The sequence below is a fragment of the Anomaloglossus baeobatrachus genome, chromosome 12 (genome assembly GCF_048569485.1).
Source record: "Anomaloglossus baeobatrachus isolate aAnoBae1 chromosome 12, aAnoBae1.hap1, whole genome shotgun sequence".
NCBI lineage: Eukaryota > Metazoa > Chordata > Amphibia > Anura > Aromobatidae > Anomaloglossus > Anomaloglossus baeobatrachus.
The window spans coordinates 42,568,733-42,596,064 of NC_134364.1; the positions used below are offsets into that span (position 1 = coordinate 42,568,733).

The window sequence follows — 27,332 nt, forward strand, 5'->3', positions numbered from 1 at the left end:
GGTGAACGCATGTTAACGCGAGTCCATTGCAAATGCATTGAAATGAAAACGCATTTGCACTGCATCCGTTTCTGCGTTAAAAAAACGTTCAGGACGCATGTTAAAAAGACGTAGTGTGAAAGCAGCCTAAGTTGTGTGTGCAGGGGTCAGCAGGCCGCAGCACAGCTGCTCATTAACCCCATGCCTCCCCGTCACCACACCACACACAGGAGGACTCCGCCACAGTCCAGGCGGCACTACAGTCTTGCACACAGTTAATAAAGCCAGGGCTTGAATTCTTAAACAAACTGTCTTTATTGTTCTTCAACTCCTGCATTACTTCGGGCCACATCACTCCGGCACCGTTACGTGTCCCATTAAGGTTCCTTCTATACTCCATTCCAGTATGAAATTTCACAGCAATCTGTACTTCTGGCACCTGGGTTCCATGAGACACTGCTAGGCCCCCTCATCCCTCCGCTCATTGTCACTCTTGCACCGACCGGATCATGAAGTCTTTTGGGCCACTTCATCCCACCCACAGGACTACTTGCGCTCATGAAGTACCACACATGACTGTGTTCCCCGGCCGTGCTCAGACGAGGAACCAGACATATCCTTCTCCTTTAGGGCGCAACAGACCTTCGGTCTCGTGAAGGAAATCTTCTGGTGTTTCAAGCCAAGAAGAATCTGACCCCAATCCCCCGACCGACCGGACTATACCCCGCTTCTGGGTCAATCCTTTTCAGGATCCCGCATATCCGAGATCGTAGGGGTGACCCTTAGGGTCAGCATTTACATAGGGGGCTTCTGTATACCACTGCTACTGGGAGACTCTCCTGCTCTCTACTTCCTATCTCACCCTGTTATACCTCTTAGTCTCCTCCTCTTTTTTAACTCTTTCCCTGCTCACCTAGGTGCCAGGACAGCCGTGCTACCACACTGCCACCTGGTGACCATTTTACACAATACACATATATATTATTACATTAAAATAGACCACCAGTGTGCTTCTGCAGGGGTGGACATAACCCTGATACCCCCCCCCTACAATAAAATCACAGTTTATCTCCTGCAGATCTACCAATTCTTGAAGGCTGAGTGCTGTATAACCCCGTCCACACCACTGATTGGCAGCTTTCCATGTGAATAAGCAGAAAGCTGCCAATCGGTGGTGTAGGGGTGGAGTTGGACCACCTGGCAACAGACAAATTAGTCCTGTAATCATATGCTTTTGTTGATAAAACAATGTTTTTATAAAAACCACAACAAGCAGCCCAGTAAGTGATACATGGCTGGAGGCTGGTTCTGTCTCTACATTATGTTGTTCTTAGAGTATGTAGCACAAACCTGGTGTCAGTCCCTTTTAAAATCTGCTGTACGGCCTGGCCAGAATGTTCACATGCACTGTATTTTCTTTTTCTAAGAGGTTGTGGATTTACAGGTCCTTTAGGCTTCCACAATGACCTGTTTTCCTGTGAGGGTGTTTTTATTTTTTCAGTCATCTTAAAGGGACTCTTTCAGCACAGAATGACTGTTCAAACCAAGCACACAAGCACTATGATGCGGCCAAACATTTAAGTGCAACTTCCCATCTGCTTGTGTTCCATCTATCTCTTCCCTTCTCTGACTCTAGTAAACCAGCGCTAACTATCAAATAAGAGTAGTTTGGGGAGGGGAGGGTTTGATTTAAATGTTTGGTCACACCAAGTGTGCACCGAGCTCCTGTACTTTGAACAGTCATTCTGTGCTGACAGTCCCTCTGCAGTGTCAATTTCAATATCTCAAACAATTTTCCATTTTTCAGAATTTGAACCAGTAAAGTTTAGTTTTGACTTTAGTAATCCAATAGTAATATTTTTTTGGGGAGTGGAAAAAATAAAATTCAACAACTAAAATACTACTGTTTACGCTATGCTAAATGTCAGCCGTGATATTTTGGTGGAGTTTTATCAACTTCTCTATTTTGAAGCCAGGCTGAACATTGATTAATTAATAGTGACGTATGTTGACCTGCCAGAATCATGAGTTTATGGCCAGAATAAGTCTTTAGGTCTATGAATTGTCAGAAATAGATCCTAAAAAGAGAAGTTCACAAGAAATCATTGTGCTTTCCGCAAACCCTGTGATGCAATGAAACATAGACCTTCATGGAGCCTCAAAAAGAGTTTGTATGCAACCCAATGACCTGCAGAGGTAAAGATTATGTATTATTCTGTTGGTTTCTTTGTCTTTGTTTTTGTCTTTGTTTTTGTCTTTGTCCTTTTTTAGTGTTGTCCTTTTAGTGTTGTCCTTTTAGTGTTGTCCTTTTAGTGTTGTCCTTTTAGTGTTGTCCTTTTAGTGTTGTCCTTTTAGTGTTGTCCTTTTAGTGTTGTCCTTTAAGGGTACTTTCACACATCCGGATTTTTGCTCTGCGGCACAATACGGCGTTCTGCAGAAAAACCGCAACCGGCTTTTGTAACGCCGATTGCGTTTTTTTTTTGCATTGACTTACATTAGTGCCGCATTGTGCCGCAGGGGCTTGCGTTCGGTCCGGTTTTTGCCGCATGCGGCAGATGTAGCCGATGCGGCGGCCGGATCGAACGTTCCCTGCAACGTTTTTTGCTCCGGCAAAAAACACCGCATCGCGCCGCATCCGGCCGCTGCGGCGCATTTTTCAATGCATCCCTATGGAGGCCGGATGCGGCGCGATGCGGAAAAAACCGCATCCGGTCGCCGCATGCGGTATTTTCCACTGCGCATGCTCAGTAGCATGCCGCAACCGGAAAAAAACGGACCGGCCGCATGTAAAAACTTATGCAAAGGATGCGGTGTTTTCGCCGCATCCGTTGCATAGTTTTCACAGCCGGATTGAGCCGCAGGGCTCAAACCGGATGTGTGAAAGTAGCCTTAGTGTTGTCCTTTTTTAGTTTCTCTTTTTGTTTTAATTTGTCGTTAGTTTTTAGTTTTGTTTTTTTTTTGTCTTGGGTTTTTTCTATTTTTTATTCATTTTTTTTTTTTAGTTTTTGTCTTTAGTTTTTCTTTTTAGCATTTTGTCTTTTTTAAGTCTTGCGTTCGTTTGGCCTTGCGTATGTTTATGTGAGTGCTAATTTTTTTTTTTCTCACCTAGCATCCGTATGACATGCGTGTGTAATACCGTGCAATATTTTTCTCGAATTCATAGACTTGCATTAGCAAGTCTGGTGCGATCTACGCAGCATGCTGTGATTTGATCCTCAGTACGATTATAGCTGAGGAAAAAATAGCAGAAGGACTCTGCCTGATTAACACTGGTGCGAGGGCAATCTGTTGTTTTATTGGATTGCACTCGTCCGTGAAAATCGCAAGTGGAACCGAACCCTTAAGGGGGCTTTACACGCTATGATATCGTTAATATTATCGTCGCGGTCACGTCGTTAATGACGCACATCCGGCGTCATTAACGATATCGCAGCGTGTGACAAGTGTGTAAGTATGTGCGACCTAAAACGATCATAAAAGCGGCCAAAATCGTTTGCCGCGGAGAGGTCGTCCTAAAACAAAAAATCGTTTACGATCATTTGCGATGTTGTTCCTCGTTCGTGCGGCAGCACACATCGCTGTGTGTGACACCGCAGGAACGAGGAACATCTCCTTACCTGCCTCCACCGCCAATGTGGAAGGAAGGAGGTGGGCGGGATGTTACGTCCCGCTCATCTTTGCCCCTCCGCTTCTATTGGACGCCTGCCGTGTGACGTTGCTGTGACGCCGAACGACCAGCCCCCTTAGAAAGGAGGCGGATCGCCAGCCAGAGCGACGTCGCAGGGCAGGTAAGCCGTGAGATGGGGGAGCGCGAATTTGTGCGCGACGGGCAACGATATGCCCGTGCCGCACAAACGATGGGGGCGGGTACGCACACTACCGATATCGCTACCGTGTAAAGCCCCCTTTAGATTCGATTCATACATGATTTTAAAATGTATACTATTAAGTAATGCTTTTTATTAAAGGAGCATTTCTAGGAAAAAAATTTGCATCCCACAATGTATCGCGCAATTCTAGGAATACTTCTTTTATGGGAAGACACAATACCTGCCGACTCTTTCCTGTGGGACCACAATACAGACCCGTTGTGACGGTGCACATGCCTTTTCCATGTGCAGGAGACATTGTAGAATATTTTTGGGTTTCGTTTGCTTCGTGCTTTTTAAACACTTTTCTTATTACTGATGACTTTGGGTTATCTGTATGAAAACCAAATCCACAAAGGAGACTTAAGAATTCTCTTTAAAAAGAATAGTGTATAAGACGACAATGAGTAATATTGTTGGGGAAATGTGAGCCTCTGAAGGAGGATAATCCAGGCTCGCTCCGTGCCACGTGTGTGATGCTCCGAGCACGGCTGCTTGAAGGCACAACAAAGAGGGTTTTCTGTAACATCATCCACATCACATGTCTCATACAGCGACATGACGGAGCATTTAGTCATTGTTCTTGTGTAACCAGGTTTAGCGTTCACAGTGTGCACGGGGATTAATCAGATATCTCTGGCCATGAAATAAGACTTTAATGTAAAGCGATCCAGCCCCAAGACCGAGCTACATCTCCAGTACTATAAAGGGGCCGACGTGTTCAAAGTCAATGTATACACGGATTATAATCGCTTTGTTTTATGTTTACATCCCCACCGATCAGCTGATTAAAGGAGAAATCGCTCCTTTACATTATGTGCTGGTGCAGGTTCTCTCCCATTTTACTTGTTAAAGGGAACCTGTCACCATGATTTTCCCTTATAAGCTGAGGCCACCACCAGTGTGCCCTTATATACAGCGTTCCAGAATACTGTATATAAGAGCCCAGGCTGCTGTGTATAACATAAAAAAACACCTTTATAATACTTACCTAGATGGGGTCCGCTCCAATGGGTGTCGCTGGTCTCAGTCCCGCGCCTTTTCTCTTCTTGCGATTGCCATCCTCCTGCCCAGCCCTGGGTGCATGGCACGTCCTGTCTCATTCACAGAGAGGCCTCCACTGCACACTTGCGCATGCGCCCTTTGATATGCCCAGCTGAGGGCAAATCAAAGTACTGTAATGCGCAGGCGCGAGAAAAGGTCAAAGACCGCCTGTGCATACACACTACATTACTTTGCTCTGTCCTCAGCTGGGCAGATCAGTGCGCATGCGCAGGAGAACAATGGAGACCTCTGTGTGGATGATGCAGCACGTGTCCTGTACGGGGCTGGGCAAGAGGACGGCGATTGCCCAAGATGGATGTGGCACCGGACTGAGAGCGACACCCATCGGACCGGACCGCCCCCTAGGTACGTATTATAAAGCTGTTTTTTATGTTCTACAGAGAGACCTGGTCTCTTAGGGTATGTGCCCACATAGCAGATTTGTGTGTACACAAAATTGCATATTTTCTCAGGAAAAACACAGCAAAAAACCCTCACTTTTTTACACGTCTTTGTGGCGTTTTATCCTGAATTGTGATTACGGGGGTTCCTGCGATGTGCTACCTGTGATCACTACCGGATCTCTGGCTGATATTACAGCTGGGGCCTGGCTCCCACTGCCTATGGTGTGATCGCAGCATTCAGGAGGCAGGGAGAGAGATTGCTTACCTCTCCCTGTCGATCAGGTTCCTGGAATGTGATCACAGGGACTTGACTGTTGTCATGGCAACCCTGACTCTCCACCAAGACGACCCCGGGTTGCTGAGCTACAGATCACCTCACACACCATGCTGGATGCCTGGTGTGGGAGGCGAAGTGTCAATGCTGTGAGTGCAGTACTGACAGATATAATCCACTGCAGGGATCGATCACGAGAAGTGCAGTGGATTATATTTGCAGAAAGAATTTTACATGCTGCAGATTTTTTTTTATTTCCTGCATCAAAATCTACAAGTAAAAAATTTGCAAGTCAGGATTCTGAGACTTTGCCGGGGTGCAGTTATTTCTTTCAGTATTGATTAAAATCTGCAAGAAAAAACACAGCGTGGGCACAGCCATATACAGTGTTCTAGAATGCTGTATATAAGGGGTCACTGGTGTTGGCCACAGCTCATAGGGGAAATCCTGGTGGCAGGTTCCCTTTAATCCAGCCCTGGGTATATATTGTCGCCCTTCTCTATGGTCAGTGCGCTTATTTTCCATACACTGCACTTTTTTTTTTTTGTTTCTAGATTCCAGGCTATTACTTTTTCTTGTCTGGTTTAGATTCTGGTGTTACTAGAGAAAAACTAACCAGGCGTACTCTGGTCACGGAGACCCGATGATAAAGAAACGCCTGCATATTTCTATTTGTTATGCACCAAATGTCAGCGCGCTCCTATGACTGTTTTGTAATCTTTCTTTCTGTGGCTACGCGGGAAATGTAATTGTTTGTGACTTTTTTCTTACAATTTCAGCTCAACAAATAAACTAGAACAGCTGGAAATGAAATGCGGTCATCAGCTTTATTCTGTCGCAAACAATTATGGTGATTTTGGATTATATTGTAGTCGGGAGCTTGGTAAACCCAAGGAACAAAATGAATACGCACGTTGCAATCTGCAGCCTAAAGGAAACCCGTCAGCAGGTTTTTAAATCCTAGAGTAACGCCTGTACCTGTAATGATGATTACGTCTATACCTTTGTATTATGAGTCCATATCTCTGTTTTCTAGAAATTCATTGGTGAATTCTTATGGAAATGAGTGTGTACCGGTACATGCCACGATCGGGACCCGCTTTGTCCTGAGCGCGGTTGGTCCTGACCTGTTGAGCCGCGAGTCTCCACAGGATAACGCAGCTGCTCGTGCCCATGATCAGGGTTCAGTGCGCTGCGGTCTCTCGCTGTGTTGTCCCTATGAGGACGCTTGCAACTCCGCAGCAAAGAATTGACATGCTGTGGCTCGGAAAGCCGCATCGCAGATCCGTTTATGCTGTGGCTCGGAAAGCCGCATCGCAGGTCAGTTTACACTGCGGGTTGTAGGCATGAGATTTCTGGAAATCTCATCCACTGTGCTTGTACTGTACAACGCAGCGTTTTGGACACCGCAAAAACACTCTGCATCCAATATGCTGCAAACACTGATCGTGGGTACGGCTTGGCCTGTACATGCAGGGTTCATTCCTGGGGGCGACGCTTGCGCAATAACGTCCTCAGACATTGCGAGTGTCTGGCTATCCTTCTGCATGTGTGCTGCCCCCAGTAACATCCGTGCCTGCATGAGATTTCAGTCGGGGAGTAGGTCACCCACAAGAATGACCCATCAATCACGGTCAGCAGAGTTGTATATGGGGGGGGTGTGATCCGAGGCCCCGCCAATTACAGCATGTTGTGATGCTTATTGTTTGCTCATGCTGAACCTGAAAGTATTAAAGGTCATGAACCTAATGCACGTTCTTTGGGTAAATAAATTACATTTAAGGAACACAAACATTTACAGGCGTGAACTCATAGAAGCAATCTAATTGATGGTTGAAATTTCTAATCCTGCCCCCACTTGTTTGATAGGCAATAAAGCTATGCACTGTGTACATAGTTGCCAATCAGTGGGGTGATGGAGTTCAGCATTCAATGAACTGGTACCTTAAGGCCCTGTCACACACAGAGATAAATCTTTGGCAGATCTGTGGTTGCAGTGTAATCATGGACATATTGTTCCATTTGTACACAGCCACAAACCTGGCACTGATTGTCCACAATTTCACTGCAACCACAGATCTGCCGCAGATTTATCTCTGTGTGTGACAGGGCCTTTAGATCTGCAGAACACAAGGATTTTAATCAAAACTGCAGCAAGCAACCCAGTAAGTGACACATTGCTGGTTATGGCCACACACACACACACGCACGCACGCACGCATGCGCACACACACACGCATGCATACACACACGCATGCATACACATACGCATGCATACACACACGCATGCATACACACACGCATGCATACACACACATGCATACACACACATGCATGCATACATACACATGCATGCATACACACACACGCATGCATACACACACACGCATGCATACACACGCATACCCACACATGCATACACACACATGCATACACATGCACACACACATGCATACACATGCGCACGCACACATGCATACACATGCGCGCGCACACACATGCATACACATGCGCACGCACACATGCATACACATGCGCACGCACACATGCATACACATGCGCACACACATGCATACACATGCGCACACACACACACATGCATACACATGCACACACACATGCATACACATGCGCGCACACACACATGCATACACATGCGCACGCACACACATGCATACACATGCGCACGCACACACATGCATACACATGCGCACGCACACACATGCATACACATGCGCACGCACACACATGCATACACATGCGCACACACACATGCATACACATGCGCACACACACACACACACACACACATGCATACACCCATACACATGCATACACACATACACATGCATACACACGCATACACACACACGTGCACGCTTCTTGGTAATGGTTTTGGTACCACTCACTTTCAATGCAGAAAATTTGTTCAGGGAAAAAAAAAAACTGATTTTGCTGCATAAATGCAAAACTAGGAATTTTTCAAAGTCTGCAGCAGGGGAATAAGTGTACCAAGAATTTTTTTAAGAGTAATTTTTCTATTAACCTATGGAACATAAAAGAAAATATTGGTGGAGCTGTACTAAGCTGCAACCCTTTTGGGACTCTGTATTCTACCTGTACAAAAAGATGAGCGGAGGTGAAATAGAAAAGTCCCCCCAGGTTGCCCTTCTTTTTATGCGCCCAGGAGCTATTAAAACACAAAAAAGGGACATGTTGCGATGTTTGCCTGGCGGCTGCCTGTATGATTATGATTATCCCACGATTTTGGAAACAGACTAGATGCCCTACGCTGCTGGATTGGTTGGAGGAGATGAAAAACCTCCAGAGAATGGAGGAGCTGACAGCAGAACTAAATGGGAACACAGAAAATTTACTACAGTTTGGGGACCATGGATTCTGTTCATGGAGTCCCCAGAGTTTGTGGAGAGTTTGGCGATCTTTTTGAACTGAGAAACGGTGGGGAGTCTCATTCCCTTTCCCATTCTGTTTTTCTTTTCTTTTCTTGCTCTCCCCCCTCTCCCACCTTTTCTCTAATTTCCTCTCTTTTATGCTTGTATCGTTCCTTTCTTTCTTTTCTGAGCATTAATCTGCATTTTTCTAGTTTCATTTTTTATATGAAAAGATTTTTCAATAATTCATAAGACAATAGACATACAAGGAGAATGAGTATATTAGGATACGGGAAGTCAAAAGAAGTGGGAATTCTAACCTATAATTTATCAATGGTTATATGGTAATAGCACAAAGATAATTTAAAGAATTCCAAGAAATTTAGTAATGTAACAATTTCTGGATGTTATCCCGGCATTGAGAAAATGATGTTTATGTATTGTAATTGCACAAATGATATGTTTGTATGTTGACAACAGTTCCATCAAAAAAACAGATTTGAAATAAAAGGAAAATATACTTTCTGCTTAATCTCACTGGTCCTGTGCTGCCTGTCTGCAGTGGTCACATGTTGTACTTCTCAACATCAACGCCATAGTCAATCAGTGGCTCAAGTTTTGTCCTGATTATCTTGGTATTATCACTGAGCCCAGAGAGTGTCTAAGGGATTTCGTACGTTGTAGTTGTGAGCTCACTGCTGCCGCCTGTCGACCATAATTTTGGCATTGGAGAGAGGCAATCATGTACCTGTACTGTGTGGTTAAAACTGGGATAATTATTTTTAACCTCAGCAAGCCTATCAAATAGAAAAAAAAACATTTTTAACTTGGCAAGCTTCTTGCACAAATCCATCAGAGGGCCTTTCCTCTCTCTGACTGCGTTCTTGCTCTCGTCTCTCTGACTGCGTTCTTGCTCTCGTCTCTCTGACTGCGTTCTTGCTCTCGTCTCTCTGACTGCGTTCTTGCTCTCGTCTCTCTGACTGCGTTCTTGCTCTCGTCTCTCTGACTGCGTTCTTGCTCTCGTCTCTCTGACTGCGTTCTTGCTCTCGTCTCTCTGAGTGCGTTCTTGCTCTCGTCTCTCTGACTGCGTTCTTGCTCTCGTCTCTCTGACTGCGCTCTTGCTCTCGTCTCCTCTCTGACTGCGCTCTTGCTCTCGTCTCTCTGACTGCGCTCTTGCTCTCGTCTCCTCTCTGACTGCGTTCTTGCTCTCGTCTCTCTGACTGCGTTCTTGCTCTCGTCTCTCTGACTGCGCTCTTGCTCTCGTCTCCTCTCTGACTGCGCTCTTGCTCTCGTCTCCTCTCTGACTGCGCTCTTGCTCTCGTCTCCTCTCTGACTGCGCTCTTGCTCTCGTCTCCTCTCTGACTGCGCTCTTGCTCTCGTCTCCTCTCTGACTGCGCTCTTGCTCTCGTCTCCTCTCTGACTGCGCTCTTGCTCTCGTCTCCTCTCTGACTGCGCTCTTGCTCTCGTCTCCTCTCTGACTGCGCTCTGCTCCTTTTCCTGGCATTAATGATTTAACAATGGCAATCAGACAACTGGTTATTCACAAGTTGAACCTTTTTTAAGATAATGTTAAAATAACCATTGTTTTGTGGCCCTGCGTTCCGTTCGGTTTGGCTGACTTGCTGGTGACCTGACCTGTGCCCTCCCGTGTGAGTGTTCATATAATGCAGGACGTGGCTTTGTTCATCGTCAATGAGCAGAGCACTGGGCTTAGCACGGTTATTGAGTGAACCTCTGGCTAAGCAAGAAATACAAACGTATTTTGGCCTGAATAGGCAGTGCTAAAAGAGTTCTCTAAATGTAATGACCATTTTATTTTATTTGTGCAGTTTGGCCCTTTTTATCCTAGGACTGAAAAATGTCTGACTACATTTTTCATGTATGGTCACCAGACCTGGTGCCGCTAAGGGACACAGACAGAAGAAGCCTCTGTGCAAGAGGAACATATGGGCCCTTTGCAGCCCAAAAACTCAAAATGCAAAACTACACCTGGATGAGTCCCCCTTATCTCTTGGGTCTGGTGCCCTGCCTCCTCCTTTTTAGATCAGCGTTCTGTTCCTCCTTGCTTCCAAGATGGCCATGACGAGTGTGGTTGTAAGTCTAACCTGCACCTTCTCTGTGATGTGGGATAAGAAAGGCATTGGGGTTCAGATTTACACTGCCCCCCCCCCTCGGATCACTGCTGCAGCATGATTGACAGCAGGAGGAACTGAGCGCTAGTCAGAGCAGACGAGGCCTCAGGAGATGAACTGAGGGCACTAGGTGGAGTTACTATACCTGATAAATTGGTACAAAAAAGGATAAATTCAACTGACCCTTAGATGGCTACTAGTGGTCACAATGGAAGCAGGAGCATGGGAATAATGCGGGCTGCTCCCAATAAGCAGTCCATGGAACTGGTTGTTCCAACATGAGACATGGAGGCCCATTTCAGTCCCAAGATATCCCTCTAAATACCTCATCACACAGCCATTAATGTCTAAACCACTGGCATCAAAAGTGAAAATGGCCAAATTGTGACCAAAGTGCCAATATTTTGTGTGGCCACCATTGTTATCAAGCACTGCCTTAACCTTGGGCATGGAGGTCACTGGAGCTTCACAGGAGCCGCTGGATCCTCTTCCATCCTCCATGACGACGTCACAGAACTGGTGGATGTTAGAGACCTTGTCCTCATCTATCTTCCGTTTGAGGAGGCCCCACAGATCCTCAATACCTTTTTAGGTCTGGAGAAGCTTGGCCGGTCCAGCACCTTTACCCTCAGCTTCTTTACAAAGGCAGTGGTCATCTTGGAGGTATGTTTGGGGTCATGATCATGTTGGCCCACTTTCTGAAGAGAGGGTCTCATGCTTTGCTTCATTATGTCTCAGTACATGTTGGCATTCATGGTCCCCTCAATGAACCGTAGCTCCCCACAGCCAACAGCATTTATGCAATACTTAGAAATGATAATACAGAGGTGCTGGAATTAACGTCTATGGCGGTGACAGGGGGAGGAAGGCCACACAGGGGCGGGAATAGATGGCAAAACCTGACCCATATTCCCTTCCTGTTGCACCTGTCAATCAAATAGTGCATTGCTGGAACTTTACTTGCACATATTTCTGAAATACAACATCCAATCTCAGAACACAAGCTATGGTTACATTCAGCGTCCTATCACCAGTATAGCACTGGCTTTACTTTATATGAAAATCCTGCTGGTTGTATCCCTTTAAATAATGAATAGGGAACACACACCAGTCACTATTACAACCAGTTTTACTCCAGAAAAAAAGTGTTAAAGCAATTATTTGGAGCCATAGTATGTGTCACGTGCAGATGTCTTTCTTGCTTTGCAGTTGTATTGTGCCAGCATGTTGGTTTTTAATGAAGGCACATTTTTGGGTAACTGACACTGTAAATGTCATTGTGCAGGAAAGTGATAAGTCAGAAAACATGTCTGCTTTGTTCCAGAAATTGTGCATCACTTGAGTGTCTCACGTCCGCAGGTGACATCTTGTATTGCATTTACTTTCTTTTGATGCTGAAAGGGATAAGGACTTTTTTTTTTTTTTTTTTTTCCCCTGTGGCTGATATTACTCTTAGCCTTACAGCTGCAGAATTTTTTTCATCACGCCTTTCCACTATATATACCCACTCCTGACTTTACTCCATGCCAGTGATGATTCTCTATCCTGACTACCTTGAAGGGGCTAGTCTTGGCATAGCTGAGGTGTTGTTGCAGCTACAAAGCTTCCTGCTGAATAAACTAATCAGTGTTGTCTTTCGCCACCCATTTGTACTGCCTTCCTCATGTTTTATTGTAGTAGTGTCACGCTGACTAACACCATGGTCAGCAAAGACCTAGGCACATGACGGCACATGGGGGGAGGAACCCATCTAGGGATGCTCGGGACCTCAAGGATCAGTCACATGTGAGTGTGAGGTGGTAACCTTTCTCCTAAGGAAAAATGCTTCTGTACTTCTGTAATTTGTTGATGCCCTCAGTAATGCCCCTTTGATCTAGGGCGTTAAAAGACCACTAATTTGTTATATTCAAGCCATTCGACTCATTTACTGGTCTGTTTAGACAGTGCAACAAACACTTAGTGCGCAGGGAATGACATTAGTGTTGTTGTTATGGGCCAATAAAATCTGATCAGTAACCAATCACCCGTTTACATGGGGCAACTGGCATAAAAATCAATGAATGAACATTTTATGACACATAAACCCTAGAGCAATTACTAATGGGACCGCTCCTGAATATGCCAGTACTAGGCAATAGATATAAATCGCTGGTGGATTAAAGGGAATCCTTCCCTCAGATGGGGGAGCAAAAATCTGGTGCAGTATGATGTAGAGACAGAGACCCTGATTCCAGCGATGTGTCACTTACTGAGCTGTGTGCTGTCATTTTGATAAAATCACTGTTTTCTCTGCTGCAGATCTAGCAGTTATACAGATCTCATTAAAGTGCTGGACTGCCTGCAGCACGCCAAGTAGTCCTGTAATGATTATCTGCTGCTGATTAACCAGGGATTTGATCAAAACTACGATAAGCAGCCCAGTAAAGGTGGTGTCACACATAGCAGCGACGACGACAACGACGTCGCTGCTAAGTCACCATTTTCTGTGACGTAGCAGCGACGTCGCTGTGTGTGACATCCAGCAACGACCTGGCCCCTGCTGTGAGGTCGCCGGTCATTGCTGAATGTCCTTCATTTTTTGGACGTTGCTCTCCCGCTGTGAAGCACACATCGCTGTGTGTGACAGCGAGAGAGCGACGAACTAAATTGAGCAGGGAGCAGGCGTCTGGCAGCCTTCGGTAAGCTGTAACCAAGGTAAACATCGGGTAACCAAGAAGCCCTTTCCTTGGTTACCCGATATTTACTTTCGTTATCAACGTCCGCCGCTCTCACGCTGCCAGTGCCGGCTCCCTGCTCACTGCACACGTAGCTGGAGTACACATTGGGTAATTAACCCGATGTGTACTGTGGCTAGGAGTGCAGGGAACAGGGAGCCGGCACTGGCAGCCTGAGAGCGGCGGACGCTAGTAACTAAGGTAAATATCGGGTAACCAAGGAAAGGGCTTTCCTTGGTTACCTGATATTTACCTTAGTTACGCTTCCATGCGTCGCTGGGGGCTGGTCACTGGTCGCTGGTGAGATCTGCCTGTTTGACAGCTCACCAGCGACCATGTAACGACGCAGCAGCGATCCTGATAAGGTCAGATCGCTGGTCGTGATTGCTGCTGCGTTGCTATGCGTGACACCACCTTAAGTGACACATCTCTGGAATCAGGAGCTCTGTCTCTACATTATGCTGCTCTCAGCAAAAAAAAAAAAAAGGGTGACATATTTCCTCTTAGAGCCTCATTCAGTTTTCATGTATTCATAATCTACAGAGCTGTTTCCACAAAAATCAAAGATGTGTCCCTTTTTGATCAAATTTGCCAATGTAAGTCTATGGGGCCATGAAAATAATAACGCTGGCTACAAATGGATTGTAAAAACTGCCACAATGAGAAATGCCGATGAAATTAATTTTTGTTTGTGGAAAAAAAAAAATAAAAATAAAACACACAGACACCTGAAGGAGGCCTTATTCTTACTTTTAAAAATGTCAATAGATTCTTGTGCAAAATATTTTCCTTGGCTGATCCGTTTTTGGCTACAGCGGATTGATGCTCCACCAATGATCACCTTTTGGCCGTTACCGGTTCCAGATCCTGGGGCAATAATAATAATGCGTGATCTCACACATCCCTGTTTACAACAAAACAAGAAGGGAAACGTCCTTTTGTTGTGCCTCACTAGATTGGAAGCCTGAAGCAACACGTTTAGTAGCCAGAATAGGAGGCAGCAACCCGCCCTGGATGTGACCCCAGAATAGTCAGTAGTGTACTTTTTTTTTTTTTTTTTTTTTTTTTCTTCTTCTTTCTTCTTCTTCCCTCTTCTACTTTTTCTTCCTTCCTTCCTCTGCCTTTCTTTCCTTCTTTCTTTCCTTCTTTCTTTCCTTCTTTCTTTCCTTCTTTCTTTCCTTCTTTCTTTCCTTCTTTCTTTCTTTCTTTCCTTCTTTCTTTCCTTCTTTCTTTCCTTCTTCCTTTCCTTCTTTCTTTCCTTCTTTCTTTCCTTCCTTTCTTTTCTTCCTTTCCTTCCTTCCTTCCTTTCCTTCCTTCCTTTCCTTTCTTTCCTTCCTTTCTTTCCTTTCTTTCCTTTCTTTCCTTCCTTTCCTTTCTTTCCTTCCTTTCCTTCCTTTCCTTCCTTTCCTTCCTTTCCTTCCTTTCCTTCCTTTCCTTTCCTTTCCTTCCTTCCTTTCCTTCCTTCCTTCCTTCCTTCCTTCCCTTCCTTCCTTTCCTTCCTTCCTTCCTTCCTTCCTTCCTTCCTTTCTTTCCTTCCTTTCCTTTCTTTCCTTTCCTTCCTTTCCTTCCTTTCCTTCCTTTCCTTTCCTTCCTTTCCTTCCTTTCTTTCCTTCCTTTCCTTCCTTTCCTTCCTTTCCTTCCTTTCCTTTCTTTCCTTCCTTTCCTTCCCTTCCTTCCCTTCCTTCCCTTCTTTCCTTCCTTTCCTTCCTTTCCTTTCCTTTCCTTCCTTTCCTTTCCTTTCCTTTCCTTTCCTTTCCTTTCCTTTCCTTTCCTTTCCTTTCCTTTCCTTTCCTTTCCTTTCCTTTCCTTTCCTTTCCTTTCCTTTCCTTTCCTTTCCTTTCCTTCCTTCCTTTCTTGAATTTTATTACGCAAAGCAACTGCAGATTTTCTGTAATGGACATGTAAAACAATTTCTCCTTCGGTGCCCTGTGCGACTGTGAGCCAGGCTGCTTATGTGGAAGTTCAGCATGACAATGGGGAAAGTGCATGGTTGGATTTCATTGTAGTGAAATTAGCTGAGGTCACTTGCATGCACTCACAAAAGCTGTTGTTAGCAGCGGGATGTGTGTGGGTAACTTCCCTCCTCAGTTCTTCGCAGGCTCGGCCTGTAACGTGCACAATGAGGTCAGCGGTGCACTGATTGTTTCTTGCAGCTTCTTACTCCTCGAGTGAGTCAGCGGCTAAACATGTATTTGTGTTGGTGTTTTAGTGTTTCTAATATCAAAAGAAGCAAATAAGTTATTGACTTTATCCTTTAAGGGGTGGTCCAATGTTGAGTTTTATTCTAAATGTCTATTTAAAAGGAATCTGTCAGTTGGTTTTTGGTTTTTTTTTTTTTTGTTAACATGGGCATAAAGGTGAAATTATCCATACCTTTATGCCTTCTGAATGGTAAGTAATTTGTCAAAATCCTTTTTTATCGCGTGTGCTGCCCAGAAAATAAGCCGACCTCTCATCTCCATTATACAGGATTCCTCCTCCAGTTCTCTTCCCTGGTGTCCCTGTGACGTCATAAGTGAGCATGCGCCAGTTTCCAATACCGAAGTATGCTCATGTGCACCCTGCTCACAGTCCCATATTATTTTCAGTGCACAGTGACAGTGCACTCCTTTTGCTAGCTCTGAGAAATGATGAATCAGCAAGGGCATGCATAGTCAATGCGTATTGAAAATTAATGAGAGAACGTGACCAGCAGGGACTAGCCAAGCCCCAAAACAGATGCCACTGATGGCATGTGCTCAGTAGAGCAGGGACTAGCCCAGCCCCTGAAGGAGGCGTTACTGATGGTATGTGTCGCGGGCGGAGGAGGGGACGCTGCGCTCTCCCACTGCTCGGGTCCGGCTTGCTGCTGCAGCTGCTCGGTGGTGGCTCGAGCGGTAGGCCGGATCCCGGGGACTCGAGCGGCGCTCCTCGCCCGTGAGTGAAAAGGGGATTTTGATTATGGGGGTTTTGATTATTGTCAGTGACGCCACCCACGGTTGTGGTGATATTGTTGACACCACCACTGCTCTGGACGGGGATCCCGGGAGCGGTGACAGGGAGCAGCTTGGTTGTTATTTCTCCCCTCCGTGGGTAGGGGGTTGTTTGTCCCGGGTTCCGGTGATGGGGGTAGGGATGGTTGGTGCAGGCGGGCTATGGGGCCTGGCGAGGTGCAGGGTCGCGGGGGCAGCGCTGTGCCGCACGGCACGGTGGTACTCACTCAGCCCAATGATGAAGGCACAGTTCTCGGTAAAACACACGGCTGGATGGACGGGTCCCACGGACAGCTGCGGTTGTTTTCTCCCGGCAAGTTGGTGATGACTGCCTTTCCCTGCACCTAGTTACTGCTGTTGGTTACGATGGGTTCCCACCGGTAACCCGCTCCCCGGCTTGGATGTGGGCCGGAGGAGCCCCTTTTGCCCGCAGGCGCTGGCCCTGAGAAACGGTTGCCTTGGCGGTGGCGGTGTCTCCCTCTCCTGGTTGGACTGTTGACGTCTGTCGGGACTTGGTCGTTGGGAAACCCAGGAGGTTCCCTTCACTAACGGATTCGGCAAATTCACGGCGACTCCTAGCCTTGCCGGGGTCCGTAGGCCCCTGCCAGATGGTGCTGGCTTCTCTTCGTGTACCGGTCCGGTACCGCCGGGCCACCGCCCGTCCACGGTCCTTACGGTAACTCTGATAGGCCACTCTTGCAGACGGTCACCACCGTCTGCCAACCTTGCTGTCTCGCCCGGGCCACACACCCGGACGCTGTCAGTCAGTTGCTCGACTACTCTCTTTGCTTCCTTCCACTTTCACTTCCCTAGCTTATCTCTCTTCTCCTCCACTCCTCTCCAGAACTGATCTGTATACTTTTCCCGCCTCCAGGACTGTGAACTCCTTGGTGGGTGGAGACCAACCGCCTGGCTCCACCCCCTGGTGTGGACATCAGCCCCTGGGGGAAGGCAACAAGGGTTTTGTGTCTGACTTCGGTGTGCCTGCTGGGAGTGTGGGGTGTGTTGTGTTGTTCTGTGTGGCCCCTGGCTTGTCCAGGGCGCCACATATGCACTTAGCAGAGCAGGGACTAGCCTAGCCTCTGAAATGGACGTCACTGATGACACATGCTCAGTAGAGCAGGGACTAGCCCAGTCCCTGAAATGGATGTCACAGATGGCACATGCTCCGTAGAGCATGGACTAGCCCAGATGCTGAAATGGGCATTACTGGGGCCACATGCTCAGTAGACCAGGGACTAGCTCAGCCCCAGAAATGGATGTCACAGATGACACATGCTCAGTAGAGCAGGGACTAGCCCAGTCCCTGAAATGGATGTCACAGATGGCACATGCTCCGTAGAGCAGGGACTAGCCCAGATGCTGAAATGGGCATTACTGGGGCCACATGCTCAGTAGACCAGGGACTAGCTCAGCCCCAGAAATGGATGTCACAGATGACACATGCTCAGTAGAGCAGGGACTAGCCCAGTCCCTGAAATGGATGTCACAGATGGCACATGCTCAGTAGAGCAGGGACTAGCACAGTCCCTGAAATGGATGTCACAGATGACACATTCTCAGTAGAGCAGGGACTAGCCCAGTCCCTGAAATGGATGCCACAGATGACACATGCTCAGTAGAGCAGGGACTAGCCCAGTCCCTGAAATGGATGTCACAGATGGCACATGCTTAGTAGAGCAGGCACTAGCACGGCCTCTGAAATGGACATCACTGATGACACATGCTCAGTAGAGCAGGGACTAGCCCAGATCCTGAAATGGACATTACTGGGGGCACATGCTCAGTAGAGCAGGGACTAGCAGAGTCCCTGAAATGGATGTCACAGATGGCACATGCTCCGTAGAGCAGGGACTAGCCCAGACCCTGAAATGGACATTACTGGGGGCACATGCTCAGTTGAGCAGGGACTAGCACGGCCCCTGAAATGGACATCAGCTGCAGCAGTGACTGCAGCCCCCATCCTCCTGATGTCCCATTTGAGAATCTCCAGTGAAAACAAAAAGTTCAGAATGGAAGTGGGGGGAAAAAAAAGTAATACTGTAGAGGGGGGAGGAAGTAATACTGTAGAGGGGGGGGGGGAACAGTGGGCAACGTTTAATCAATGTATACTAGAAAAGTGATTTAGATGAGGACATAAATAATGTTTAGTATTGAATTCAACTTTGGTTTCGGCTCATCCCTTTTTAAGGTTGGGGCTGAACTGTGACTTAAGCCATGTGACCAGTGACATGGTCAAAGTGTGCTGTATACCACTGCTACATTGCAGCATGATACAAGTGGAATGGTGCTGCTTTGTGACCCACATGGTAAGGCGACAAAGTTGCAAAAGTCTACACCAGTTGGATTCTTTTACTTGATTGTCGCAGCCCTTTACGGGTTGATGAAATCCACTTGAATTATGCTGCAATGTAGCGGAATTCAGAGTGAACGATCTTCAGACGAGTAATCTCTGCGCTGCTTTTGGTTGCAATATTTTGTAATCCCAGCAAAATAGAAGCAATTTAAAAGTTGCAGTTTGCAAAAAGAAAAAACACAGCTGCATATTGTCCGATCCACCTTTAGGGATTTGCTAGATAAGCTGCCTCTGTAATCAGACAGATTAGATGTTGGGTAGAGGAGGCGGCTTGTGGCCCCACCACTTAATATTTTTTTTTCTGCAGACCCTCTACATTCCCGAGTCTTCTTCCGTGCTGCCTGTGTTTGGTCTTCCAGTACTTTCTGTTCTTGCTGCTCTAATTTTGCAATTTTCTGCAAACCTGAGCTAAAACATATTAATACTCCTTTTTAGGTAATTTTTTGGCTTCATGTGTGAAGACGTTCTTAGCGCTGGGGATGAGATTTTCTAAAATCTATTTCATTTACATATAACAAGTGAACTGTGAAGAGCAGAGCTGCAGCAACAATATGAAGTGTTAATGTACAAGCCCTGTGGCTTTTGCAAAGTTTTGCATATCTTCTAAGGAAAAAAAAGTTTTCAAGGGTAAACGAACTGGTGAATTAATAGGACTCGGAGATGTCACATGTCTTCTCTTACAGCTGGGGCAGATGGGCATTGTTCTTTGTATACATTCCAGTATGACATTAATCCAGTGCCCGCACAGGATTAATGCACAATTATAGATTTACTACAGTGGATGTGCTTCACCACCATAAATCCGACCCAATGCAATGTGCATGGACTCTTATAGCATCAAAGAGAGGCAAATTAAAATCCAAGCTAAAATCACAGGTCGACCCATATAGATGTACTGCCCCGGTGTTGGTCGGGCTGTTCGGATCCAGGATCGTGGTGGCTTGAGGGGCCCGGATCCGGGTTGGCGGACACTTTGATCTGTGAAAGGGAGTTTTTACAGGGGATTAGTTTGTGACTCCACCTGTGGGTTGCGGTAATGGGAGTACCGCCGCTGCTGTAAGAGGAGTACCAGAGCAGATGGAGTTGAGCAGCCAGATGTTAGTTCCTCCACAGGTAGGGAAAGTCCCGGGCTCAGGGTGTTTGGTTATTTGGGAGAGCAGGGTGCAGGGATCAGAGTACTCACTGTGGGTAGTCGTGGTGCAGGATGTGGATTACAAAGGAGACACACGCTGCAAGTAAACCAAATTCTCTGTGCATCACAGTCACTGCGGCGAGCCCGTCCAGGTATCCGCTCCCACCGGTGTCACTTGGTAATCTGGAGCCCACCTCTGTGCACAATTTAGTTTTCTGTGTGTGGTCCCTTGGCTTGAAGCTGTTGGGGCCCTGCTCACTATGTGTAGTGTAGCTGTGCTCTTGATGGCTGGCTCTTGGGATTTCAGTGGGCTGCTTTACTAGAAAACCTTGTCCCCCGCGGTGTGCTGTCGCCTTCAATCTCTGAGCTCTTAGGGAAGTTCGTGAAGATACTCTCCCTCCCAGGTTAATTATCAGGACATTGAATCGGTTCCTGACCTAGGGTCCTGTACCCCGTCGTGCTTGGAACCGTTCAGTTTCTTTTGGGCTTGCTGGTGCCGACAGTCCTTCTAGACTGTCTGTCGCACCCTCTTCCAATGTCGCTGCCACCGGTCCCCAACTCCTCTGGTCCCGGACCACCGTCTGCTACCCAACCTCGGTCTAGCTCCCCAGGAGCTCACTATTTGAAGGCTGTCGCTCGACTCTACTAGACTGTCTCAGTTCCCTCCCACCAGTCTGCCTAACCCCTAGATGGGTGGTTCTTTTCCAGATGAACCAACCTACTGGTGTGTCTAACAGGTCATGATGTGAGGTGTTGATTGGGATTTGTGGTGCTGATGGTAGTGACACCAGTTTCTTAGGAGCCTGCAACCATGGGGAATGTAGGCCCTGCACCCTGGGTGACAGGATGCAGTGCCCTGTGGCACCCTGATATATTCAGGGGCGCCACATAGATATTGACTGACCATTACCCAACTGTTTCATGTCTCCTGCTGCTTCTTCCATGTTGACCGGCCTGGTCTGACTTCTGCACAATTTTACCAGCTCTGTGCATCCGTTCCAGTAGACCTCAGTGGTGAATCTGGATTGTTACATTTCACTTATTTCCTCTTTCACTTTTACATACTGTTCTTTTGCAAAAATTTGTAACCTTTTGAAAACTTTTTCAGAGAAATCTGCTTCTTTCTTCACTTATGAGCACGTCTCCTCTCTCGCTTCCTCCTGAACTAATCATTCACTCTGCAAAATGATAAAATCCATCTTTGTTAAAGGAATTGTCCCCTTTCAGGAAAGCTTCATCTCTGGTTTTACTTGCAGTCTGCAGTTCCGGCGTGGAGTCTATAAAATACAGAAAAGTGAGTGCGATTTCTGAAAACTCATGCACCATACACACACTGCTTTATTTTTTTTGATCAGTCAAATATACAAGGGAAAAAAAACAATAAAATATGTGTATGTATGTATGTATGTATGTATGTATGTATGTGTAATATATACATTATGTGTGTGTGTGTGTGTGTGTGTGTGTGTATATATGTGTGTGTGATATATATATATACACACACACACACACGTAATGTATGTGTGTATATATAATATATATGTGTATATATGTATATATATGTATATGTGTGTGTGTGTGTATATACATATATATATATGTACACACACATATATATATATGTATGAATGTGTGTGTGTATATATATCTACACACACACATGTATATATGTGTGTAGATATATATATACATGTGTGTAGGTGTGTGTGGAGATTATATATATCTATCTATCTATCTATATCTATCTATCTATATATATATATATATATATATATATATAGATATATATATATATATATATATATATAATCTATATATATATATATATATATATATATATATATATATATATATATATATATCTCTATATATGTGTGCAGATATATATGTAGAGATAGATGTGTAGATATATATATTATATAACTTACTTTTTAATCTGCAGCATGTAAGTTCTTTCAGCATTTTTCGTTAATTCCAATGAATGAGCAAAAAAAAACAAAAAAAAAAACACAACAAAATAAACTTGTTTATCTTATGCATTGCTTTTTTTTTTCCTGCCAATGTTCTGGTTTTGCAAATATGCAGTGTGTGCATAAAGCCCTATAGAACAAAGATGCGGTGGGTAAAGTGAGAGCTTCTCTTTATGTAGGATTCAAGAGAGATTAGTAGTGGCCAAACGATTGTTCGGTTATTTTTGTGGGTGAGAGGCTTAAAGGGGTATTCTCAACTCCAGGATCATATCCCAATATGTAGTAGGTGCAATAATAATGTTAGCAAATACCTCCAATTAGAAATGTAGTATAGTTCTCCTGACATAGACATGTCTCTTACCTCATGTGCAGGGCATTGCAGCTTAGGTATCCAGGTTAGTTGCTTGTGGTTATTCCTACTCCACACTGATGATGGGCAAATACCCCGAAACGGCTGTCTGTGGATGGATACCATGTTTTGGTATAGGCGGTTTCCTTGACTGGAGACTGCCCTTCCCGTGGTTGTTCCTTCCCGGTGAAAGACCTGGCTAGTTTCCTGCCAGTGTTGAGAAACATGTGATGGTGTCTCCGCAGGCCTTCTTGCTTGTGGTTATGACTACAAGCCACTAACTATTATTGCTATGTGTAGAGGTAACCATGGCTACCTAAGCTGCAATGCCCTGCACATGAGAAAAGAGACTAATCAGGAGACCTATACTACATTTCTAATTGAAGGAATTTGCTAAAATTATTATTACACCTACTACATATTGGGATCTTCTTAAAGATGGTACTAATCCTTTAAGGCCACCATACACATTAGACCAGTTGGCCGATGGTCTAATATATTGAGGTGTCGGCCGGCTGCTGGTTGGGGAAGATGTCGTCGCGCTTGTCTGCTGTTGGACTGTAGTTGGTAAATATACTGCATTTTTGCATGGATTGTACTATGGAGTAATAACAGTAAGACGTGAGGTGAGGGAGCAGTTTTCCTCTGTAATTTATGCCCAATGCTTCCTTCTATGATGTCGCACCATATTGTGTCAGGCATGGCCGTGAGTAGACGCGCACAAGCTCCTCTCACTATTGGTAATGGAGGCGGCCATTTGGGAGCTGTCTGGAGAATCTGCTTTTTATGAAGCAGAGGGTGAAGGATGTGACTAAGCCCGGTGACCCATTTTCCAGCGCTGTGCACCTCGCCCCGTAGCAGGGAATTCCACCTCTCGCTCCTAGAACCGGCTCTCCTGGTTGTGTAGAGGGTGTTGGTGACAGAAGACGAGTCCTGCGCTCCCTGCTCAGTCTGGATGTTATGTCCGTATAATTGAGGGCTGTGTCCGCACGTGTGGGGTGATCTGCTCATTGTATGCTCTGATCCCATGGAGCATTTACTGCTGCTGACAGGATGAATAATACATGCAGCTTTTGTGCTTTTGCTTTATCCTTAAATTGTGGCCTGTGCGCTGGATGTAAGCCTAACTTTACCTGCATTTTGGGTCGTCTCCATAGAAACCGGGTAGATCTGATCCATAGTGATTACGTGCAGGGGTACTTCTCACACAGCGAGATCGCTGCTCAGTCACAGGTTTTGTGACGTACCAGTGACCTCATTAGCGATCTCGCGGTGTGTGACATTGAGCAGCGACCTGGCCCCTGCTGTAAAATCGCTGATCGTTACACACAGCACTGGTTAATTTTTTGCTCGTTGGTCTCCCACTGTGCAGCACACATTGGTGTGTTTGACGGCGGGAGACCAACGAGCACCGACTGTGTAAGCAGCGTACACTGATAACCAGGGTAAATATCGGGTAACTAAGCAAAGCGCTTTGCTTGATTACCTGATATTTACCCTGGTTACCAGCATACACCGCTTAGAGCTAGCTCCCTGCACACATAGCCAGGGTAAATATCGGGTAACTAAGCAAAACGCTTTGCTTAGTACCCCGATGTGCACCCTGGCTACGTGTGCAGGGAGCCAGGGTACACATCGACTCAGTACACATCAGGGTACACCATCCACTCAGTATGAAGGTCCCCACAGCCCACTCATCACTAGTTACGAGTACTGAGCATGATAGTGCCCGCTCATCACTAGTTACGAGTACTGAGCACCCGAGCATGGTAGTGCCCGCTCATCACTAGTTACGTGTACTGAGCACTCGAGCATGGTAGTGCTCGCTCATCACTAGTTACGAGTACTGAGCACCCGAGCATGGTAGTGCTCGCTCATCACTAGTTACGAGTACTGAGCACCCGAGCATGGTAGTGCCCGCTCATCACTAGTTACGAGTACTGAGCACCTGAGCATGGTAGTGCTCACTCATCACTAGTTACGAGTACTGAGCACCCGAGCATGGTAGTGCTCGCTCATCACTAGTTACGAGTACTGAGCACCTGAGCATGGTAGTGCTCACTCATCACTAGTTACGAGTACTGAGGACCCGAGCATGGTAGTGCTCGCTCATCACTAGTTACGAGTACTGAGCACCTGAGCATGGTAGTGCTCACTCATCACTAGTTACCAGTACTGAGCACCCGAGCATGGTAGTGCTCGCTCATCACTAGTTACGAGTACTGAGCACCCGAGCATGGTAGTGCTCGCTCATCACTAGTTACGAGTACTGAGGACCCGAGCATGGTAGTGCCCGCTTATTGCCAATAACAATGTTTTGAGAATAACCCTTTGAGGTTGGCTATATTCATTGACCATATATTGTTTAAAATGAATTTCCTGGCTGAAGGAAAGGTTGAGGACAATTATTGATACTCAAGGGAAACGTGCCAGCTCTAAAGGTTTGAGTAGGATGCTTTGCCCGACCTATTAAGAGCATATGCACGCTATATGTCAGCTCTATACTCCGCTTATATTGTACCTCATGTCATGCCCTATAGAAAGTATTCTGAAGATTTTTTAGGCCGAAAAAAAATAATGTTCCCCATTTGAAGTAACCGATTGTAGGTCAAGTAACTTATCCAGTTTTTAATACTATTATCTCAGTATTTTTAATACTATTTTTCATGTGATTAGATACAGAAAATCGTGCAGTTTGACTGATTTTGATTTATTAAGCTTTTGACATGCGTATTTGACCATGCACATTAGAATATTTACACCAATATTTTAATAAATTATTTTTTGCAGCCTGTGTTTTATTATCTAGTAACAAACCTATTTGTGTTTTTTTTTTTTTTTTTTCTTCTCCATTCAGTTCTACAAGTATATGTAGGGTACAGTTCTCACCATCGTAGTGGTCTTGATCTAGGGTACAGTTATGCAGGATGATTAAGATGTAACCCAATACAGACCCTCCTCGCAGTCTCATGGAGACACTCTTCTACACAGCTTGGTTCTTTTCAATATCTCCAGCGATTTTACAAATATTCGATTTGCTAGTCATTTTGTTAGGGGAAAGCAGATCTGGTAATATATTATTCAAGACCGTAATTGAAACTGGACACCCCACAATAGCCCGAGGAATCTGGTTACAGCTGATGTAAGCAACGCTGAGAGCAGAGCAATGATGTTCCTATAGAGAAGGGCTAGAGATTGCAGAGCTGTAAGTGCCTTTCAGGTATAATGCAAGAATTTACAGGGATATTAGATATATACGGAACCCTGAACGTTACTTTAGCATAGCACACACTTAACTATTAGTCACTTCTCTAATATTAAAGATTTTCTTTGCATAGGTATTAAAGCATTGTCAAGACTATCAGAAATTAAGAAACATCATAATTTACTTGCTGTTAAAATTCAACCCCGTTCCTGAGCTTTCAGCTCCTTACTTCTTGGTACATTTCCTTCAAAGCACAGAGTACAGAGCTTCTGGTCTGTGCTTTGTAGATGACCTCATAGGGGGTGTGGCTTGAGATCTATGGAATGTTTAGAGTGACTGGGGATGTGCACAAGGAGGTACAGAAGGTGTAGAGGCAGGCTGCAGGCGTCACACATGAACTACAGTCATTTTATCAACTTTTGCCAGAGGAGATGGTGTTGGATGCTCCATAATGCTAGTGTACATTATATTAATGCATTATATGACTCCTTTACTCCCCTATAGTGTAATGATCCTGTTTGGTGGCAGCAGCCAGAATGTTATTACGGCAGGAGTGTCTTAGAATTTCTTATCCTAGATGAAGTAGGAGGAATGTCAGGAGAGATAAACTGTATGTGCAGCGATTTATCCATCTTGAGACTGTATGGGAGTCTCAGGATTACGCATTGAAGGTGGCATGTGTGATCTGTGGGACAGATACAGTTTTTTGCCTGAGCATGGTAGTGCTCTCTCATCACTAGTTACGAGTACAGAGCACCTGAGCATGGTAGTGCCCGCTCATCACTAGTTACGAGTACAGAGCACCTGAGCATGGTAGTGCCCGCTCATCACTAGTTAACCATGCTCAGGTGCTCAGTACTGATGTGCCCACTCATCACTAGTTACCAGTAATGAGCACCCGAGCATAGTAGTGCCCGCTCATCACTAGTTAGGAGTACAGAGCACCTGAGCATGGTAGTGCCCGCTCATCACTAGTTAGGAGTACAGAGCACCTGAGCATGGTAGTGCCCGCTCATCACTAGTTACGAGTACTGAGCACCTGAGCATGGTAGTGCCCGCTCATCACTAGTTACGAGTACTGAGCACCTGAGCATGGTAGTGCCCGCTCATCACTAGTTACGAGTACTGAGCACCTGAGCATGGTTGTGCCCGCTCATCACTAGTGTTAATAGAACATAGGTTAGGTACGCATAACAGGGATACCCAAGCTTTTTTGTTTGAACATATTATTTATTTTTTTTAAAGATCTGGTTACAAGCGCTTGCAGGTTATCTTGCTGCAGTGATTAGTATTCAACGTGGTGAAACCTGGCAATAAGGGTTTAATTTCCCCCTCAGCATCACTGTGTGAATGAAGTCTTACGTTGTACTTATGGCCTAGCCAGTCTCCAGACCTTAATCCCATAGAAAACTTATGGAGGAGCTGAAGTTCCGAGTTGCCATGCGACAGCCTATAAATGCTAATGATTTAGAGATGATCTGCAAAGAGGAGTGGAGCAGAATTCCCCTTGACATGTGCGCAAACCTCATCATCAACTACA

The 27,332-nt window shown here is 45.7% G+C and overlaps 1 protein-coding gene across 6 annotated transcripts in view; it reads left to right on the forward strand.

Moving 5' to 3' along the window:
• Positions 1-27,332, forward strand: part of MIDEAS (mitotic deacetylase associated SANT domain protein) — a 143,322-nt gene that overhangs the window by 59,509 nt on the left and 56,481 nt on the right. Inside the window, exon 1 of one of the 6 annotated variants that reach the window (XM_075330263.1) lies at positions 6,403-6,519. The exons of the other annotated variants lie outside the window; for them this stretch is intronic. The gene's annotated coding sequence lies outside the window, so the exon portion shown is untranslated. Of the gene's footprint in view, positions 1-6,402; positions 6,520-27,332 lie in introns of those variants that run through there. 6 annotated transcript variants of the gene reach the window in all.